Source organism: Sciurus carolinensis, chromosome 2 (genome assembly GCF_902686445.1).
Source record: "Sciurus carolinensis chromosome 2, mSciCar1.2, whole genome shotgun sequence".
In the NCBI taxonomy this organism is placed as follows: Eukaryota; Metazoa; Chordata; class Mammalia; order Rodentia; family Sciuridae; genus Sciurus; species Sciurus carolinensis.
The window spans coordinates 165,100,597-165,115,849 of record NC_062214.1 but is presented as its reverse complement, the minus strand read 5'-3'; positions in this window follow the sequence as shown (position 1 = coordinate 165,115,849).

The window sequence follows — 15,253 nt, the reverse complement described above, 5'->3', positions numbered from 1 at the left end:
TTCACCAGGTGGTGAGATTGGAGGGGATGGGGGGGCAGCGGTGTGCTGCAGGGGAGTGAGGGAGGGATGGATCAGAGACTTCATGGCCCTAAATCCTGTGCATTTTATTCTATAAGTGATGGGGGAAGAGGGCCCTCTGGACATGTGAAGATGACTCCAGTTCAAACCAGAGAGCATGGGGTGGGGGTGCAGCAGCCGGAGGCAAGGACACAGAGGAACACAGCTGTGTAGCCCAGGTGAGAGGCAGTGGAGGTCATCCAAGCTTCCCAAAGCCTTTCCTGTGACCTCAACTGCCTTTTCCTCCATCCATGCTCCCAGATTGTCCAAAAAATGGACAGTGAGCAGTGGACTCCAGCTACATGCTGTGCTGATGTGCAGACGTGGACGTTGGCAAGTCTAGTGTTTCCTAGTGGAGATCTCCGGAGCGCATCCTGTCTTGTCAGGAATACGAAGCCAGCGGGGGATGAAAGCTGCCTCTTATGCGTCTCCCCGCTCTCCCAGTTCAGCCTCTAGCACAGAGTCCCATGTTGTGTCAAATCCAATAAAGACGTGTGGATTCAGATGCGTTAAGTCATACATTTTTCCTAAAATATATATTTTAGGAGAAGTATCAATATCATGTGAACATTTTGTTCTCTGCCAGCATGCTGTGTACACGAGTCAAAACCACACCACTAACAGTTCTAATTGAAGAGATGCCATAGCGCAAAATCGCCAGTCAACCTGGACTGAGTCCTGATCCTCACCTTGGTTCTGATTCAATTCTGCTGCTCAGCTGTGGGTTTAGTCAATTTCTTTAAGATTCAGACAAGGTCTGGATCCCTGCCCACCACCACCTAAGTAGTGGTTTCTGTGAACCTGCAGATAAGAAACAGGTGACGGGCAAATGGCTCAGCTACATGGCCAGCAATCACAAGGTGTTTCTTTCTTCTTTTTTAAGTCAGCAAGAAGAGAATTTCAGAGTATGCTATGCAGGATTCATAATCACCAGAAATTTCAAGTGTGGAAAATCAAATTGAAAATAATTGACTCTGAGGATTTAGGAAGCATTTAGGGATCTTTCGGGGCTCTATTTAAGAGACCCATTCTGAATGTTCTGTGGGTGGGTGTGGCAAAGCTGAGTCCACAGCAGAATCCTGCAACCAGAGCTCTGTGAACAGGGGAGCTTACTGGGTGTTGGACAGAGCCAGTAAGAAGAGTCAATCTTACAGTTATTCACTTAACTCATACTTAGTGAGTAATAATGTGTGTTAGACACCAAAATGCAAATCAAAGAAATAATGGGCAGAAATTGCCTGAATCAAACAGACAAGGGTTGAGCTGGGTTCCCCTCTGTAACCAGGGATCAGCGACTTACCCTTTTAAAGCCTCAGTTGCTTATCTGTAAAGTGGGGACAAATGACCCCCTCCCTGGGTCATGATGAGACTTACACAGGGTTCATGTCAAGTGGAATCTCTTCTCCCTCCCTGTAGTTGCCTTAAAATCCACAAGTGAATGCAAACATCAAAATGCTAGAAAATTACTTAAAAGCTGAGCATTATATTGCATTAATTTACAGCAAACTGCTCTGCATCAAACAAGGAAGCCTGCTGCTGTCTAGACAGGAGCTTCTCAGATACCTCAGAATTTTTCAGAATCCCATTCCAAGCAAGGGTTGACATAAACTCATCTTTAGCTAAGTTTCAGTTTTGTGGCACTTAAAAAAAACTGTAATATTAAAAGTAAATTAAATAATGCATATGACTAGACAGCGAAGGTGTTTAGGGAGCAATTTCACAGTCGACAACTCAAGCCTTCCTGGTTGATGAGAATTTGCATTTCTGCAGCAGTGGAGGAACAAAGTCCCCAGCAGCTGGGGACACAGGGGAGTGGGACTGATTTGGGCAGGAGAGAACTTGGGTGAGAGGATGGCTACCATTTTTTGAGCTTTTATTCAGCAAATGAACAGATACTCTTGGTTATAGAATCTAGGTCAGGGACTGTGGGTTAGCCTCCCTGTCCCTCTGTAGTCCTGCAGGGTAACTTGGATCTGGAGGTTCAAGTGGCCATGTGGCTTCCCAGGATGCAGCGGACCCTCTCATTTATCCCTCCAACCCTGCCATGCTGCAATTCCCATTGCCACCATCACCATCTGCTCCCATGGCTTCCCCTCTGGTGTCCTTTGGAGTCATTATTGTACATGTGGTTTGCTTTGCAGTTAATTTAGGAGATGGAGTTTCTGATTCTCCCCAGTAAATGAACGAGGAGCTACCACTTTGGCAGCAGGGAGGGATTCAAGCCAAGCTATCCACATGCTCTTCTCTGTCTATGTATGGGATAGGATTTGGCAGAAACAGAACCCAGAGCCCTTCTGGGTTACCAGTGGGAGACTGGGCATTGGGGTTGGTCCTCATTCAAGGGATAGAGTCGAGCTGGGCTATGTATCGGCCGTTCTGAAGAAGGGGCCAGAAACCTAAAGTCTGGGGCAGAGTAGATCAGAAACCAAATGGGACTGGCGGGGAGCCAGGGGAAAACAGAATCAAACCATGCAGGCAAAGCCAATTTGGTATCGAGAAGGAAGCCACGTCCGCAGGAGACATCAGCCTGGAGCAGTTTGACAAATCTCACCAAATTGCTGTTGACCCGCTGTGAGGGCTTTTGCTGTAAACAGCATCTTAAAAGCACTGACCAGCTTCTGGCAGGTCTGCAGGAGGCAGGCCCAGGCACGTGCCCGTGGCACGGGGCAGTCTCACCTGGCCTTAGAATTCACAATGCATTTGGCATCCAGCGTAACGTCCAAGCCTTGTTAAAACCCGCTAATAATCCCCATTTCACAGTCAGGGTTAATAAAGATGAAAGACCTGCCTAAGGTCACTCAGCCTTTACATTGCAGAGTCTGGTCTGGGCCCTACTCCTTCCTCTGTTTCCCATACTGAATATATGATCTTGACTGTGCTCACACTGTATCCCATTCAATCCAGCTCTATGGACAGCTGGAACCATTCACTCATTCCTCTTTGTTCACAGGCTGAATGACAGTCTTGCTGGGTGGTGGTCAAATTAGCCATTGCTCATTTCCAATCTCACCCAGACCTGGAAGCCCCCAAGGACCCCAAGGACAAGTACAGCCCATTCTGGCCACTCACCATCCAGCTGCACTGTGGCTTCAGGTGGTGACGTTCATTTTTCCTCCCCACATAGCCAGACCCCACTGTCTTTACTTCATATGTCTGTGCTTTGGCCTGACTGTTCATTGCCTGCTTAGTATCACCTGGCTCTTGGAGGAATCGGGCATGAGTTTTAACAGCACCCGTTGTTGGATGATCACCTGTATGAAATCTCAGCAAATATGGGTGGCAATCAAGCTGCAATTAGTTAATATAAAGCAGTCCGTCCCATTAAATTCAGATGTTGCAGAGGACATGGATGGTTGGCTGAATATCAGTGCCATTTATAAGTACATACTTCTTGGGATTGTCCTGGACTTGAAAATATTTTTCATTAACTAGCTGAGATTTAACAGAAATTAATTGTTTGCTATGCATCATCAAATTCATCCCCCGGAAGTAAGACCCAGGATTGCCTTGGAACAGCTGTGTGCATGGAGGTGCTTTCTGGGTAGTTCTCTGAGACATGCCACCTCCCCTCACGCTGCTTCCTGATTCTCACCTCACTTCTGTAACCCACTACCTAGCATCTTAATGAGGCTTCTTCTAATTGTCCTGTAACTTCACAAGCTGTTGCTTAATTTCTGTCTTTAGACTTGGCTCATATTCCAAAATGGTTTATTATTTGCTAATGCCACACTGGGCATGGTACTGACACAGCGAGGGAAGTGGAATTGAGGGACAAGGGGAGGAGTGAAGGGTTGGTAGAACTCTGAATGAAGCAGATCATCCTGCGGTGTTAGGGACTTCATTAATGAAACAGTAATGAGAGCATTTGCCATCAACCTGCCCCATCTGTGTTAGTCAGGATTCCTTCATGGGACAAAAGTGACAGAAACCCACTCAAAAAATAATTGAAATGAATAAATGGCATTTATTGCCTCACATGGGTGAATCCAAGGGAATTCAGGCAAGGCAGGATGCAAAGATTCAAGTATTCTCAGGGCTGTTCCCTCTCCACGTCTCCGTATTAGTTTCCTGGGCTGCTCTAACAAAGTACCACAAATCTGGTGACTTAAAACAATAGAAATTTTGCATAGCAAGGTGAATGTTCTTAATGCCACTGTACACTTAAAGATAGTTACAATGGTAAATTTGGTTTTGTGTCTATTTTATCATAATTTTAGAAAACAGAGCAACAACAAGCCCAGACATTGATTCTCTCACAGTTCTGGAGGCTGGACATCTACAGTCAAGGTGTCCGGAGAGCCATCCTCTCTCTGCAGGCTCAGGGAGGACCTTTCCTTGCTTCTGTCCAGATCCTGGTGGTTGCCAGCATTCCCTGAAGCTCCCTGGCTTGTGGCCTCTCTCCAGCCTCTGCTTTGGTCTCACATGGCATTCTCCCTCAGTGTGTGTGTCTCTGCATTTCTCTCTCTCTCTCTCTCTCTCTCTCTCTCTCTCTCTCTCTCTCTCTCTCTCTCTCATTGGACTAGGACCCACTCTAGTTCAGTATGACCTCATCTTAACTAATTGCATCTGCAGCAATTCTCCATCCAAATGAAGTTGCACTCAGATTCCAGGCAGACAAGAATTTTTTCAACCCAATACAATCTCTTACCTCCCTCCTCCCTTTGCTTATTTGGCTTTATTTTCATCAGGCTCCGTCTAAGTGGCATTGATATAACTTCACCAAACCCTAGCAATCCCCTGAAAAAAGGCATGCATTCCCCTCTAGCATCCATAAGTGGATTTTGATTTGGCTCTGCTTGGATCAGGAGCTCACCCCTGGACGGATCCCCATGAGAGTGCCCACTCTGAGGCAGAGAAAGCAGGACAAGGAAACTGACACACAGTCTTTCCAGAATTTGCAGAAATACAGGACAGACTCAGAGGGCAAATGTCCCTAAAATATTTCTCTAACTCTCCATAAATATAGCTACATTTCTGTTTTTAGGGAAAAAGACCAATCCCATTTTAAAGTATTATTTCTATTGACAGATCATTCAAGCATGATGGTTGATCATCCAACCATGAGGGTTTTGATGTAGAATGCATAAAATTAGGAGTTTCTGGAAGGCTATAAATGGGAGATGATAGAGAGCTAGATAGATAGATTCAGTGCTGTGGGTGCAGATGTGGTTTATTCTCAAAGGGTTCATGTATTAGAAATTTGGTAAAGTGATGGTATAGACCCTTTTAAGAGGAGAGGGTTAATGGGAGGTGCACAGATCACTAGGGGTGTGCCCTCTGAAACTATAAGACCCTACCTTCCCTTACTTTCTGCTTTAAGATGTGATCTCTTTCTCCCACTGAAGTGAGGCACCATTAGGTCCTCACCAGAAGCCATAGCAGTGAAACTTCCCTGCCTGATCTTGGAATTTAAACATCCAGAACTGTGAGCTAAATAATGTCTTTTCTCTATAAAGTAGCCTGCCTTGGGTATTTTGCTATAGTATCACAAATTGGCTAATATATACATGGAAGAGAGTAAATTCAACCAGAATTAATAGCAAGAACACAATTAATGAAAACCCCAACTCCCTTTCATTTATGAATATTAGCCAGAAATATAAGGGGACCCCTTGATGACACAAAAAGGTGACCTATGGCATCAGGTATGCTAAGAACTATGGGGTATTCTGAGCATGAGTAATTTATTAAAGCAAGACCTAAAGTAGATTTCAAACCACCCCCTCCACCTCCACCATGTGTGACTCCATTTTCCAACTCTTCTATTTTCATTAAGGAGTCACAGCAGATTCATCAATTAAAGTGCCACTTTCAAACCTGGATTTTCTAGAAGAAACCTGTGGTTGCATGGATTTTTTTGATTTAACCAACATCCTCCCTCCCTCTTATTTCTAATGTATAATTAGGGAAATGATTATTAAAACCTCTTTACCTGAAGGGCAAGATCTAAGCTATACCAAAGAGATTCTGTCATCCAGGGTGGGGAAGATAAAATAGATTTTATTCCCTGCAGGGCATGGCATTTGGGGCAGAGGCTAGCAATGTTCTCTGGCAGCTTGCTTTTCTAAATGCTTGCTTATGCTTCCATCTCGGTGAGGAGATTTATCTGGACAGGCCTGCTGGCTGTCATTTCATTAATTTGCTTAGTCAGCAAATGGGTACCGCTGGGTACCAGTTACATCAGACAGAACTTGAGCCTCCTCATGGAACCCCCTTTGCTTGGCCCTGCTTATGCCTCAGTTAACAACCTGCTCTTCCAGATCCCTGACAGTATGAATGATGGTTTGGACTTAAGCACCACAGACACTTAGAGACACTGCTCCCTGGCCCGGCCTCACCTCATGTAATAAGAAAGAGGAGTCTGAAATAGTCTTTTCTTGCCTCGTCTAAGCTGGCAGTGCTTTTGACAGGTCCCAAACTAATTTAGTTGCAAGATCCTCAACAGTAACCAAGCAGCCAGCAGATGGATTTCATTGGCCAGTCCTCATGCCAGATGTTGTCAGACACTGGCCCCTGGGATACCTGGGAGAGACCCCAGATCAGAAACACAATTCTCAAAGCAAGAGAAGAAGAGAAGACTGAGGGATTAGGGAAGAAAGGAATAATGACTCATAAAGATAATTAATATGGCCAAAGGAAAGAAGATGCAGAACATAGAGTGACCACCTTGTCCCAGTTTGCCTGGGACTTTCCCAGTTTTGAAATTGGAAGTCTCATTTCCTGGGAACTCCCCTCGGTCCTGAGCAAACTGGGACCCTTGGCCTTGTAGGTAGACATAACATGGGTTTAAATTACGCCGTGTGGGGGAGGAAGACCCTGGAAAGCACACTGACACCACTTTGGGGCCACTTTGTTTGACCCCATCACTTTGTTTTAAAATTTGAAAACAGTGACTCTGGACTCTGTGGCTCTGGTCCCAGGAAGCAGATCCCACGGCACACACAGATGTGGCCCAGACCTCTCAGCAGGCGAAGGCTATCCCTTGTGGTGTCACATCACACTTCTCTACAGTCACGTTAAAAGGCAAGGGACATTGTGGACACGTAAGCTCTCAGCAGCTGCACAGGTGACCTAATTCATATTGCGGATTGGCTGGACTGGGGTTTTTTATGGCCTATCTACCTAGATTTCACTCTTCGGTCATATTAAGATCTAGTGACAAAGGAGTACCTGGTGGTGAGTGAGGCCATGAAGCTAAAAGCTAAAATTAAGTCACAACCATTTTAGACACAACTAAAATTAAATCTCCCCCAGAGTCAACACAGGTGTGCCTGCAAGGGAGCATTTGGCCTTCAAGGTCACAGGCGACCAGTGCCCCGGAGGTGCTCCTGTGCCTCCCATCGCACAGTTGGGGCGTCAGCATCCTGTCCTTCATCACTCCTTTATCACTTCATCACTGGGCCGGGCCTCAGACCGCCCTCCTGCTGGTGAAGCACTGGTCTCACCAGCGTGGGCAAGAACCTTACTACTGGGCCTGCCAACCTCTCTGTTGCCACGGGTCAAGGCTCCAGGGCCTTGTCAGCTCCTCCCTGCCTTGACTGTGGCTTTCTGGCTAGGTGATGACAGCCTACCTCGGCCCCAGCAGGGCTCCACCCAGATTAAACAAAGGTGTCTATTTTGCCAAGAAAGAACGTCTCCTGCTGCTTGCTGCTCACTTGTCAAGGTGAAATAGACCAAATAATCTAGGAGTAAAGGTGACTCATAGGTCTTAGTTTTTCTACAATGACCACTTCTCAATGCCACATAGATCCACACATTCATCCACTTGTTTTTTTTAAAATACTGAGAGATTAGTACATGTCAGGCCTTATGCAGGGAGCAAGACAGGCAATGTCCTGAAGGGAGAAAGATAATAAGAAAGTAAATAAATGATCAAAAACATTTCAGAAATAAATAGCATTAGAAAGACAAGGAAGGAAAAAGGGAATGTCGTCTTCTTGGGAAGGGAGCTTCACCTTCGTGGACTTTCCCACCCAAAGACTGTCATCCGCAGACTGCTCCAGGACTGTTGCGCTGCCTCCTGCTGGCCAAGAGCAGCAGAACAGCCTGTGCTCTGTTGAGGTTGCTTTTGTTTGTCTGCAAGTTACTGTTTCTGTTTTCCCTCTGCGCCCTTCTCTTCATGACATTCATGTAACCCAGTCCGTACTTCAAGGGGATGGGGGGCTTTGGGAACTGAGCATCCCTTTATAAAGTCCCTGGGCTTTGGTATCAGTCAGACTGAGTTTCCTTCCTTTGCCTCCATCTGCCTTGCTAACTGGCACTGGTCCTTCAACACAGCTTAAGCATCTCCCCTGGAAAGTCTTCCCTGTGCCCTGCAGTATGTGTCCCAGCAGGGGAAAGCTCTAAATGCCACGTGGGCATGGGCATCTCATCAGTTTGTATGGAGCACAGCATCTGAGGCATGGATGGGGCTCAACAGACATACTTTGAATGTACACATGAATAAATGAATGAGCCTGCAGCTCAGCAGGCCAGGCTGGATCTGATAAGCCTGATCCCCCAGCTCACTGCATAACCCAGAAGTCTACAATGAAAGGCAAAGTAAACTTGTTTTCCCACAAATCGTATAACGCATGAACACAAAGTTAGAAAGGCGTCTCTCGGGTGGCTCAGATTGGCTCTCCCGAAGGCCAGAAGCACAACTGTTTTCGTCAAAGCCACACAAACACCCCCCCAGTGGACTTCCTTGAAACATCTATTGATCTTTTAGGAAAGCATAATTTAACAAAAGTGCTGCTTCCAGCTTCTTGTCTCGTTCCCTGAATTCCCTCCAAGTATTTCGGGCTGTAAAGTGAAATTCAGCGGTGTGTCAGCCGATGATGAGGGGGCTCCCTGGCTCACCCGCTGGCTTGCTGGGGAACAGCTGTTTTCACAGCTACCTCTGGACAAGATGTTATCTCTGACACATTGGAATGAAAAGTCCCCTGGCTGTGCTGGAGTGGAGGAATCAATGGAGGTTAGCCCCTGACGAGCCCTGACTCAAGGCCAAGGTCTTCGACATCTCCTGTGGGCTCTGCCTGCCGAGCAGAGAAGGGGGGTCCAGTGTTGTTTGAAGAATGAAAGAAGGTTCAGAGAGTCAGCGCTGTGGTTGCTCTTTGTTGTGGGTAGGAAGAGATCGCCATCAATCTCTGGAATTGCAGGGTGGACCGCAGTACGGTTCCCCAAGCCTCCCCCTCCTTAATCTCGACCTGGGAACTCCAAGTGAAGGTCATCATTAAGGTTCCAGTTTGCTGAAATGTAACCTCTCTGCCCTCTGCATGGTCAGGGAAGTTGACATTTTGCTTAATCCCCATTCTGGGGAGCAGCAAGGTGGCTCGGATATGACAGCAGGAGCAGTTGATTTGCTGGACCGGCTGGGGCAAGTCGATGACAGTAAGAGTCTCCGTTCTCAGAGGCGCCCCCGGCGTGGTTGTGAGGCGCAGCGAGGAAGGTGTGTGTGAACGTGCTTTACAGACCGTAGGGCGCTGTAGTAACACGAGAAATTATTATGATGGGCCTCCTGTAAATTACAAATTTCTGAACAGAACTATGCAGAATACCATTTAATATCCCCTTAATGTCTCATAAAGCATTTCTGAACCTCCCAGTGCTCCAGCAGTATAATTTTGAACTTTGTTCAGCCACAGGCAGAGTTTTAAAAACTCCTATACAAGGAGACTCAGGTATTAAGAGAAGTCGGACAGCTTGGAGATGGTAATAGTAGATCTCACCACCAGATGGCATAATTGATGACATTTCTTTGTCTTGATTAAAAGGGACCTGATATTTGGGGGCCCAGGCCAAATAGAGACCTATAGTCCACATGTTTAATTATTTAAAAGTTAAATCAACCTAAAACACAAAGTCAATAACGTTTCCTTGAAAAACGCATCTTCCTAATGAAAGACCCGGTGCAGATTCAAGACTCCTCAGAGTCACAGGTAGAAGAAAGCAAAGGTCAAGTTCAGCCTCCCTCCTTTAGCCCCTCTTGCAGTGTAAGGACCTCCACATCTCTGTGCCCATGGCTTTGGGCCACCCTCAGGAGCCAGGCCACAGGAGAGGCCCTACATGCTCTGGAAGCTCAGAATTGTTTGTTCAAGGACTTGTGAAACCCTGGGGACCCACAAGTTGGTTTTTCTGTAAAGGGTCAGGTAATAACTATCTGGGGCTTTGTAGGCAATTCAGTCTCTGTCACACTATCCAGCTTTGCCATTGTATCATTAATGTGACTTAATTCACATTCATTCATGTGGTATTGTATAAAGACTGGTGCAAGTTGGATTTGGTCTGCAAACCAACTTGGTCTACAAGCTGGGGACTAGAGATGCAAATAAAACACAGGATATTGAGTTAAACTTGAATTCCAGATAAGTTAAATAAATTTTTGTGTGTGTAAGTATATCCCAAATAATGCATGGAGCATAGTTATACCAAAAAAAATAAAAGAAAGGAAAGGAAAGAAAGAATTGTTTATCTGACATTCCAATTTAGCTGTGCATCAAGCATCTTTATTTGCTAAATCTGTCCACCCTGGCTGGGGTGGGAGCTCTGGGCAGAAACATCCCATTAGTCCTGTGGACTCCTCACCCCAGTGGGAGGGCTACGGCCACAGGGAGGCCAGAGCAGGGCCTCCAAAGCGCAGGATCTGGGTCAAGGTCATGCTTTCCCAAGTCTGAGGGCAGCGCTGGTTTCTAAATGACAATTTTTATTCTTTCAAAGAATACATAGAAATTTTTTTGGACATTTAAATAGCTAATTTTGTGTAGCTTGGGCATTATTTATTCAACAAATATTTACTGACCGAGTTCCTGTTATGTGCTAGCTAGTGGAGAAGACTGCAAGGTACCCAAAGAAAAGGAAAAGAAACAGACATAGTCCCTGTCTTCCGATACAGAGCAGGCAGACATGCGGATTCACGTGTTCACATGTAAATAATGACTACAAGTTGGAAGATGAGACAGACAGACTGAGGGGCAAGGAAAGGGGTTTGGCCTGAGATCTGAGGACGGTCTCCCTGCTGATGAGTGAAGCTTGGGAGGAGAGGATGCCAGGCAGAGGGAACTTGGGGAGTGCAGACCCTGAGCTGGGACCTGAGAGGCCACGGTGAGCAGAAGGGAGGCAGCAGCCAGATGGGTGGGCACGGCCAGTCCAGCTCCTGCTAGCAGCCTGACAAATCACTGGAAGAGGCTGAAGCCTCCCAACACATAGAAATGATAAATATTTGAGGAGATAGAAATGCTAATCACCCTGATTGAATCATTACACATTGTATACATGTATCAAATTATCATACCATAACCTGTAAATATGTACAAATATTATGTGTCAATTTAAAAAAATTAAATGCAGCAGGAAGCCCTTCTAGGGTTTTAAACAGAGAGTATGATCCAATTCTCATTTTTAAAGCTTACGGTTGCTGATTCCTCCTACAGAGAATGGGGCAAAGGTAGAGCAAGGGAGAGGAGACTCAGGAGCCCCTGCAGTAGTTCTAGCAAAAAACGACGGGGAGAGGGCGCAGCCCGAGAAGGCCCACGGGTGCCGCCTGGGAGGGGCAGGGCTGAGAGGGCGTGTCCGGGCCGACTCTGGATTCCTGACTTTTCGGAGATGAGAAGACACAGGACTGGGGGGAAAATGGACATCTCAGTTGTTGACTGCTTCAGTTTGGATCTCGGGTTGGTCAGCTGTTCACCCCTGTGAAAAACACACCTGACGACAATACCTTAGAGGGGGAAGAGGTTATTTGGGCTTTTGATTTCAGAGGTTCAGTCCGTCATGGGCTGACTTCATTGCTCTGGCCTGAAGGTGAAGCAGAACATCATGGCAGAAGGGAGTGGCTGAGGAAAGCTGTTCAGCTCATGACAGTCAGAAAGGAGAGAGCTAGTGAGGTCCCAGGGCCAAAATGTAAACCCCAGAGGCATGCCCACAGTGACCTGCTTCTTTCAGCTACACCCTACCTGCCCATAGTCATCACCCAATACAGCTCTAGGAATATAATCATGAGCTTTTGGGGGAGACATTTCATATACAAACCATAATAGATCTTAAGTATCCTCCAGGCCCATGTGTCAAAGTCTGGTCCCCAGGGGAGATGGTGGCACCTTTAAGAGTTGGGCCTTGAGGTAGGAGTTTAAGCAATTGAGTGTGTCCTCTAAGAGCTTTGTGGGACTCCCAGCCCTCTTGCTCTCTCTTTGCTTCCCAGCCAATATGATGTAAGTACTTTCCACCATCATGCTCTCCCACCATGATGATCTGCCTCACCACAAGCCAATGTGGCTCACTGACCATGGACTGAATCCTCCCAAACTGTGATTCAAAAAGTACCTTTGATCTTTGTAGGTTTATTATCTCAGGTATTTTATAACAGTAACAGAAGGTTGACTAAGACAATGCCAAGTGGACAGATAGAATGGGTAGATATACTTGTCTCTAACTCTGAAGAGAGATCAGGATTAGGAAGGGAGGATGGGTGGAGGTGACCTAAGGAAGGCATAACCAGGAGAATAGCTAGCACCTTCTTGGTCAAATGAGCAAATAGCCTAGGACACATCTCAAAAGCATTTCAATGTTTAGAAATAGCAAAGAGAAAAACAAGGAAGGGCAGTGCCCTAGAAGCCCAAAAGAAGGGACTGTTTTACAGTGTTCCATTTCTAATACTTTTTAATGCATCCTGTTTTCTTGAGAACTTGAGGCCCCGTCTCATCATGGTATCCCTTACTCCATACCTTTGCTCCGTGTGTGATGATAGAAAGATAAAGCAGAAGAGAGAAGGAGAAAGCACCTCAACAGCTCTATACAATCATTCTCACTAGTATTCACATACTCACCATCAAAGGAGTGAGTAAAAAGATGAATGGGTAGCTACTGAATGAGTGAATGGAGATCTTCATTCTCCTCTCTTACTGCCAAGGAAATAGATTTTGAATCTTCCAAAATTTTCTTTGACAAAATGGCAGCCAGTAAAGAAAGGATCCTTTAACAAATCTAACCTGCAGTAGTGTTTCTCAGCCTAGGATGGTTGCCCGCCCAATGGCCCTTAGTTAAGCACACGGAGGTTGGAACCTAGGGGAGTCTACCCGGTGCTAGGCTCACCAGGATGATGGGCATGATGTGTTTTTCTGACCACTGGCAGGAAATAATGGGGCTCTCGGAATTCACACCAGTGACATTTCTTAGTTCCTAGTAAATAACCTTGTGTTTTGACCTGTAACAATGTGAAATGCTAACAAAGCCATCAGGAAATTAAAATACTTCGATGTGGTTTGGAGGCTGTCTAAGCAGATCCTGTCCAGGTGACAAAAGGTTGAAAAGACTCTGGGAAGAAAACAAAGGGAGAAAAAGGTCACAGAGGAAATAGCTGGGTGGTGAAATGCCAAAGTACAAGAGTTTATCTAGACCAAAGAGATGGTTTTTACATAAGGAATTCCCAGCCAGGGGTTGCTCATACCTAGTAACATAGGTAAGGTGGAAATGGGTGATTAAAGAAGACCTGGGCTCTGACTGCCATATTGGAATAAAATCTGTTATACAACAGTACTTTACCTTTATATACAGGTTGAGCATCTGGAATCCAAAATATGAAATACTCCAAAATCCAAACCCTTGTGAGCACCAACACGATGCCAGAAGTGGAAAACTCCACCTCTGACCTCAAGTAATGGCCAAGGTCAAAACACAAGCACACTCAAAATACTGCATACAATTACCCTCTGGCTACCTGCATCAGGTCTGTGATGGAACATAAGCAAATTTTGTTTTAATATTTGGGCCTCCTCTCCAAAATATCTCATTATTTGTATCCATATAACCCCAAACTGGAAAAAATAGAAAATCTCAAACACTTCTGGGTCCAAGCATTTTAGAAAAGGGATAGTCTGTGTAGCACTTTTCAAAATCCTTTTGTATATCTACCACCTTGTTTTACTTTTTCAGAAACCTGACAACGTAGGCATGGCAGAGATTAAGACTCCCGTTTGGCAGATGAACAGAGGGAGAAAGGCTCAGAGAAATAAACCAAGTTGCTTAAGCTCACACGGTGACCTGGTCAGGGAGTGGCCAGAGCCTGGTCTCCTGACCACCAGTAATTTGTTCTAGCACAGTGTCTTTCAGAACAGCATCAGACCACAAACTGAGGTCAAGACAAGACCTGAGCGATCCCACAAAGAACCTTCTGCTCCGCCGTTAGTAGCCCCCTGTGGCTGGTGCACGTGTGTGTCCTGTAATACCAGGAGTCTACATAAATAGAAACTTCCGGTTAAGACACCCCAATAGGATTCTAGAGTAGGTGCCATATGAAGAGCTTGTGTTTTCCAAAACAAATAAGTACTGGCTCTTACTGCGAAGCATGGAATTAGGCAGCATGGCCATCAATTTGTTGCTACTTACTATTGCTGCCCATCCCCGGGAGAGGCGAGCTCAGCCAGGCTGCCCCGCGGTGCAGCTCCCCGGTAGGGTCTGTGGAGTAGGACAGAGTCAATAATCTCATCTGCCTCAGATCATTTCATCTCCTCTCCTAGTTCCTCATGTGGAAAACTGCAGAACTAACTACAGGTGTTCCAGAAATTAAACCAACTGCCCAGCCAGGCCAAGCCTTGGTGTGGAGAGGATGGGAAAGTGAGGGAGAGGCCAAGACCCAGATAAGAATTCTGGCCAACACAGAGACCTAAGGACTGGATTCCCAAATCCTCAAGGGTAAGGATCCTTTGGGTTTCACTACTTTTTGTATCCCAATACAATGCACACACTCATGCAGATAAGTGTAGGCTTGCTCACTTGAATTAGCCTAGAAAGATATATGAAGGATATCATAGAGAATACAATTGCTCAAAAAGGTACCACTTCTCTTACAAATCAATAAGAAAAAGATGAAAGACACATAGAAGAACAGGCAAATGCCTGAATAATTCTTGCACAAACAGAATATCCAAATGGCCAGTAAGCATAGGAAGAGGTGCTCAACGTCCATGGTATCAGAGAAATGCTAATCAAAACCACCTGACATACCACCCACCCCTACTGGAATGGGGACTGATCTCTGAGGGGCTGTGGAGCCACCAGCAGTCTCACACTCTGTAAACTGGTACAATTCATTCACATGGGCTAACTATTCTACGGCCCCTACCCAGCTGAACATATAATAACCCGTGACCCAACAGTGCTCCCCTAGCTATACACCCACTGTGTTAGTCGACTGAGCACTGATGCAGCCAAAACACCTGGC